The 7,193-nt window shown below is 38.0% G+C and overlaps 1 pseudogene; it reads right to left on the reverse strand.

Annotated features, from left to right (window-relative positions):
- Window positions 1-2,447: 2,447 nt before the first annotated feature.
- LOC100466288 lies at window positions 2,448-3,691 on the reverse strand (annotated as a pseudogene).
- Window positions 3,692-7,193: the final 3,502 nt, after the last annotated feature.

Raw genomic sequence — 7,193 nt, forward strand, 5'->3', positions numbered from 1 at the left:
TTCTTTTCTTTTCTTTTCTTTTCTTTTCTTTTCTTCTTTTCTTTTTCTTCTTTCTTTCTTTTGCTTTCACACTTCAAATTCAATCATCAGGAAATTCTCTTGGCTCTACCTTCAAAATACCCAGAATCTGACTACCTCTCACTCCTTCACTCCTATGCCCTTGTCTAAGCCACCACCACCATCTTACTTAGACTATTTTAATGGATACTTAACTCTTCTGCCTGCTTGCTCTCTTTCCCTTTACTCCCTCCTTCAGTCTATTGTCAACCAGAGTGTCACTTTACAGCTGAATTCAAGCTCCACTGGGGTAGAGATTTTTTGCCTGTTTGTTCCACTGTTTCTACTGCCTAGAGCAGTCCCTGTCACCCAGCAGACACTGAAATGGTTGTTCAGTGGATGCATGAATGCAACTTGGGATCGTATAAACCTGCTGAGAACCCTGCTAGTGTAACTTGGGATAGGTAATGGCGTTCCTTTGGGAAAAAAATTATCAAATTTGTAAAATAAAAACAATAAGAGCTCTCATATGTTGTTTTGAGGAATAAATTTTATAATTGTACATAAAGTGTATAGTAGTATACTTAGTAAATTCTTCACATATTGCAGTTTTGTGTGTTTTTTAATCACTTACCCATCTGTATCTTCTTCCAATAATATTTTTTTCATATTCATGCAGAAAAATTTTAGTGATTTTTTAAAATTTATTTATTTGAGAGAGAGAGTGAGAGAGAGAAAGAGAGAGAGAGAACAAGAAGGGGGTGGGTCAGAGGGAGAAGCAGATTCCCTGCTGAACAGGGAGCCTGATGCAGGGCTCAATCCCAGGATTCTGGGACCATGACCTGCGCCGAAGGCAGACACTTAACTGACTACCCACCCAGGGGTGCCGATAAGGGCTTTGTTTTTTATTTTATTTTATTTCCCAATAAGGGCTTTAGATTTATAAAATAGGGGTGCCTGGGTGGCTCAGTCAGTTAAGCATCTGCCTTCACCTCAGGTCATGATCACAGGGTCCTGGGATCGATCCCCACATTGGGCTCTTTGCTTAGCAAGAACCTGCTTCTCCCTCTCCCTGCTGCTCCCCCTGTTTGTACTTTCTCTGTCAAATAAATAAATAAAATCTTTTAAAAAAATAAAAATAAATTACTAATAATTTTCTAAATGGCAGACACACTATTATTTTAATCAATAGTAGGTATTGTATGAACATTTAATATTACTGATCATACACATCTTGCTAAAATTTTAAAAACATACTTTACTGGGTCACCTGGGTGGCTCAGTTGGTTAAGCATCCGACTCTTGATTTTGGCTCAGGTCATGATATCAGGTGAGATCAAGCCCCACATGTCAGGGTCCTCACTCAGTGGGGAGTATGCTTGAGATTCTCTCCCTCTCCCTTTGCCGCTCCCCCCACTCAGGCTCACTCTCAGGCCTCACTCTCTCTCTAAAATAAATAAATAAATCTAACCCCCCCCCAAATTTTAGCAAATAATACAGTGTTTAAAGGCACAGTGTCATTAATAGTATATAGCTGCTTAAGAATATTGTTCAAATTTAAAACAATTTGTTTTTTGTTCCTACTCTTGTATGATTTTGACAAAATTTTAAAGATACCTCAAATGTATCTGGCCTAAAATTAAGTGCACATTTTTTCTGAACTGCTCCTTTTCATGTGTTCCATATTGCAACTAAGGGTATCCTGCAAAGCTGGTGCAGGTGATCACCTGGGGGGTATCTTAAACTTCTTTCTCTTTCTCCCTCTGCACTCTTGACAATACCTGGTCAGGAAAAAATAATTGCTGTTTACCATACAAATATCTCATAAATCCATTCCTATTACCTTAGATTAATTTCAGTTGTTATTTCCTCTAATTTGAAGACAAGTTTGTCATTGAGCCTCTGCTTTTGGCTCCTTTTGATCTATTCTCCATACAGTTACTAGAGGAATGTGTCTGTTTCAGGTTAGTTGGATCTCAGTGGCCTATATGCTCAAGTCCAAATACCTTAGCATGACATATATAATCCGATGTCCAATCCACTTGGGGCTGGAGTCCTGTTAGATGGGGAGCTGAAGGAGGAGCTCAGGGAAGGAGCCTTAGTCAGTGCGGAGAAGTCTCCCTGGGCCACCCCAGAGTGTGCCATGTTTTTAATACAAAAGCAGTCCTCCACAGAGGAGAAGCTACCTGGAAAAGGGGTGGGTTGGTAGAGGGTGGGGCCACACAGGTAAAGTGAGACACCAAAGCCAGGACAATATGAAAGAAATAATAAAAGAGAGAGCTATGAAGCAGGAGGCAAGAAGGAGAGATTCTTTTATACTTTATACGTTATTAAAATTAATAAAATGATAAACACAGTTTTAGGTAAATGACAATTCAGTGCATTTAATCGGATATTATAAAAATGTACATATTCGCAAGCACATAGGTCCTTAACCAACATCGAATATTTCAGTCTATTTAGTCTAAGTCTTCTGGAATCCCAAAATTTTTAAAATCAGTTTTATTTTCTTCAAATCCAATTTCTCTTTTGGCCCAAGATTTTATTGCAAATACATTATCACTCCATCTGTCAGCAGCTTTTTTGGCTACTTTATTTGCTTGGCATATTTCCTCTATAACTTCCAGGTCACATTCTTTGTATTTTTCTACTTCTGTTCCCTTTGGTCTCAGTTTAAAAAGCTCTTTTGCTAGCATGGTTGGTTCATGTCAACCAATTTTATTTTCTGGATGGTTTTTGGTAGGTCTGCGTGCTTTTGGTTTCTCTCAGATAACTGAGATTCCAGACCTCCTACCTACATTTCCTCACGTGAAGAACTTTCCTTGGAAAAGCCCAACAATCATTAGATGTTCCAATCTTCTCCCAGCCAACCACACTATCATCAACTAAACTTGGAAGGACTTCTTTTACTGACAGAGCAGGAAGGCCTTTCTTTTGGGGGACAATCTTCTCCATGTCTTTAATTGAAGATCTTTCAACTCAAAATATATTTCCATCATGTGGGCTCTCTGTTCCTCTGCACTCAGTCCTTTTTTTTCTTTGACAGGATTTAACCTATCATGGCATGGAAGCAAGACTCAGTGCGGTGTTTCCCAAATAAAGCAACTCACTCCCAATTAACCAGCAGCCGAAGCGCAGAAGGGCAGGGATTCCCACCCTTTAGTGAGAAACCATTGGATTTTCAAAGAAATCATCTAGCTAACATAAAGTGAAGATTCGTTCGGTTATTTTTGAAATCGTGAGTAATTTGGAAATGTGCTCTACATATTACAATACATAAAACCACTCATTTGTCAAAGATCAAGCGAGTCGTTGGATCTGGGGTGTCCCCCAGCGCCTGCCCACCAGCTGGCTGACACCTTCTCTCCTGGGTCCTGATAAGTGGCTGCACCTTTGGTGGCCCTAACCAAGGAGCCTGGGATACTGGTCCCGAAGTGACTTGTGGTCGTTTTGAGGCTGTGCGATGCTCTAGTCACGTTCTTGAAAGCTCCGCTTACTTAACGGAACCTGCCCTGAAGGGAACCAGGGACAGCGATGGGTCAGAGTGGAGGGAGGTGACGGGTGCCCACACTTCCCTCCCGCCGCCCAGGGGCACTGAGAAGGAGAGAGTTGACGACATTGGGCTCCTTTCAAATTTTCCTTTTTCGAGGAATTTGTTGGTTTGTGATGAGAGAAAGAACCGCATCAGAGTCATGTTCGCCGTCTTTTCCCAGGCAAGTGGGGTCAGTGTTCTCCCCCAGGCTGGGTACGACCCTTCCAGCGCTGCTTGTGAACACCAAACCCACCATGTGCATACCTCTGCCTTTTTGTGAGCTGCTCCCTCTGCCTGGAAAGCTTTACTCAAGGTACTTGCAGAATTATCTCCTACTGACCAAAGCTCAAAACTAACATTTTCTGTGAAGGCCTCTCTGCACCTCCCCCCCCAACGCTTTATTTTCCAAGAAGAATAAAGCACCTGTCCTTACACCAGTCACACCTTTGTAATATTGCTGCTACTTGAGTAATCACTTTGCACGTAGCTTTCTTTTTATTGACAACCTTACTCCATCATAAGCCAGATCCTGGAGGGCTGCCCCTTCCATTTGCTTGCACAATGTCTGGTATATATCACACTCTCAAAATGGTTTCAGTGTTTTAAAAGGCAAGTACAAAGTCATCACCTCTAAAGGGTACTGTTAAAAACATGCAAATTGATTTTATACTAAAAGAAGATTTTAAATGGCTCACATTCTTTTCCATACTTTTTGGTGCTTCGTTTGTTTTATGATTTTGAATGGTAAAGTGATATGAAGCAACCAGCCTAAAGAGATCAAAATTTTATATTGGCAAAAACGACATAATAAGATTCAGTTTAATGAATATATAATATCTACTGGATCCAAAGCTCTAATCATTGGGGTGGGATGGGGGTAGGTGTGGGAGTTGAATGTAATGTGGCACTCTGGTTAAAATTCTGCTTGGAGGTATTTTGAGATTATGAAGAGTGGAATTTTTATGCTTCTAGCCAACAATTTAAATTTTTCAGCTGTCGTAGAATTGGGAGAAATGGCAACTTCTTCATCCCTTTGCTTCTTTTCCTCAAATTTGTCCTTTAGCCATCTAGGCATAAAGCAAATTCTCAGAGCCAATTATCCAGTAAGATGACTTATCAGAATCTGTGTTCTAGTAACAATAGAAATATTTGTGTCTGATGAAGCCAGGAGAGCTTTGTGGTGGATTCTGCTGTCCTTTATGGGGTGCAAATGTTTCTGGTTTCATAGGTGTGATGTTTATTTAATTCTGAGTAACTTAGATTCTGCAAAATGTGGTGTTGACTTACTGCAGCAAGGGAAATAGAACAGAGGAAACGGAAACGACAGTCTTCTCCTAGGGCTCCTAGGGTTCTAGGACTTAAAATTAGACTTGCTTGTGAGTTTTCTTTTTTCATTTGAAAATGTACCCTCTGAAAATAGAAGTGATATTTTAAGTCTTTTCAAAAATATGTACCCCATATATAAAGTCTATGAGATTCCTGCGTAAGTGATCTCAAAACATACTGTCTACATTCTACTGTTTAAAAAATTTTGTAACGGATTAAAGCGTCACTTTGTGTACCATCTATGAATGTTACCCTACCTATCAAACTGGTATTCTTTCTTTTTTCTTTTCCTTTTTAATTATGAAAAAAGATAAATGCCTGCTCTAACATCTCTAGCAACATGAAAGCATATGGAATTTTTTAACTTCTTTCTCCCCTCTCATTCCAGAGCTCCAGAAGCCACCTCTATTTTCAGTTGGGGTACATCTTCCTAAAATCCTTACTATGTGTATTAGTTTCCTAGGACTGCCATAACAAATACAATTGATGTCCAAGAAGTCGAAGATCAAAGTGTTGGCAGGGTCGGTTTCTCCTAAAGCCTCTCTCTGTGGCTTGCAGATGGCCACCTTCTTGCTGTGTCCTCATATAATCTTTTCTCCCCCAGGTCTCTTTGTGTGTCCAAATATCCTCTTCTTATAAGGACACAAGTCAGATTGGATTAGGGCCCACACTAACAGGCTTGTTTTACCTTAATCACCTTTTAAAAGACCCTATCTCCAAAAATAGTCACATTCCCATGTACGGCAGTTAAAGCTTACACATTTGAAAATAGTGGGGCAGGGGGGGTGGGGGGAGACAATTCAGTTCATAACACTATATATAGATGCAGTATCTTTTTCCAGCATAAGCAGGAGTACAGTACACATATTTTCCTGTGATTTGTTTTTCACTTAACAGTATAACAAGATCTTCCCTTGTTGATAGTTGTTCTCTTCATAGACTACAATGTATAGGTATATATAGGTATAGTATAAGTGATCTGTAACATTTAACAATCACATTGTTAGTGCATGTTTTGCTTGCTTCCAGTTACTTGCTATCATATACACTACAGCACTGAATATCCTTGTAAACATATCTTTTTTTCATATGTGTGATTATTTCTTTAAGGATAGATTGATAGGGATGGAATTTATTGGTCAAAGTGTAGACCAATTATATGTTTCCAAATATTGCAAATTGTGGTCCCAAGAAAGAGGTTCAATTTATGTTCACACGAAGAGAACTTGAGAGTGACTGTCACTCTCAGCACTCACCAACTTTGAATATTATCAATATTATTAAAAATTCTGTATATCTGATGGACAAACTTACTGTTTTAATATGCATTTCTTTTGTAACTGAACAGGTTGAACATTTTTATATGTTTTCATATGTAATTTTATAATCTTGTGAAATGTCTTTTTATATCAGATATCCATTTTTCCATTGGGTTGTTGGTCTTTTTCTTATTCATAATAGTTCTTCATATGTGATGACTATTTATCCTTCATCTGTTATATATTTTAAAGTACTTCTTTCAGATACGACTTCTGTTTTATTTTGTTTGTGGGTTATTTTAAGAGGTTTTACATTTATATGTGATCAAATCTATACATGTTTTCCTTTTAAAAGTTTGTATAATTTTTTCAGAATGTCATCTCTCCTAATAAGCAATGGTACTTTTCCTGCATTTTCTTTGATATGAATTAATTAAATGTGCTTTTTTTTTTTTAGTCACAGAAGTCCTATTTTCTACTGTACAGAAGAACTTGGAGTGAAACATGAGAGTCTACTTTGCTTTTCCATCTTTTAGCTATATACTCACCTCTACTTCCTCTACCTGGGCAACCAGTTTACTGCTTAGTGCCTAGCATCCTAGCTCATTCACTATAAACTTACGTACATATGTATCTCTCACTATAAAAACATAAGTAAGATCAAGATTTATGTCTGCTTATTTCACTTACTTTTTCATGTAGCAGTATGCCTCCAAAACTTTAAATGTCAGGACAAATAAGTCTACCTTATTCTTTTTAGTTTCCTGGAAACTTTAAATGTCAGTAGAAATAAATGTACCTTACTCTTTGGCTGAATGCTGTTGCATAATGTTACACTATATTTAACTACTACTGTAATAAACATTCAGTCCTTTTCAAATTGTTTTGCCATTATCACAATTTCAGAAAGTAGAATTGTTAGTTTTGGTTATTAATGTTGAGATTTTAATCTATCTGATATTTATTTTTTTAGACAACATGAGATAAGACTGCTAGTCATATCTATCTATCACCTATCATCTACCTATCTATCTATCATCTATCTATCTATCTATTATCTATCTATCTATCTATCTATC

The sequence above is a fragment of the Ailuropoda melanoleuca genome, unplaced genomic scaffold (genome assembly GCF_002007445.2).
Source record: "Ailuropoda melanoleuca isolate Jingjing unplaced genomic scaffold, ASM200744v2 unplaced-scaffold11384, whole genome shotgun sequence".
Lineage (NCBI taxonomy): Eukaryota > Metazoa > Chordata > Mammalia > Carnivora > Ursidae > Ailuropoda > Ailuropoda melanoleuca.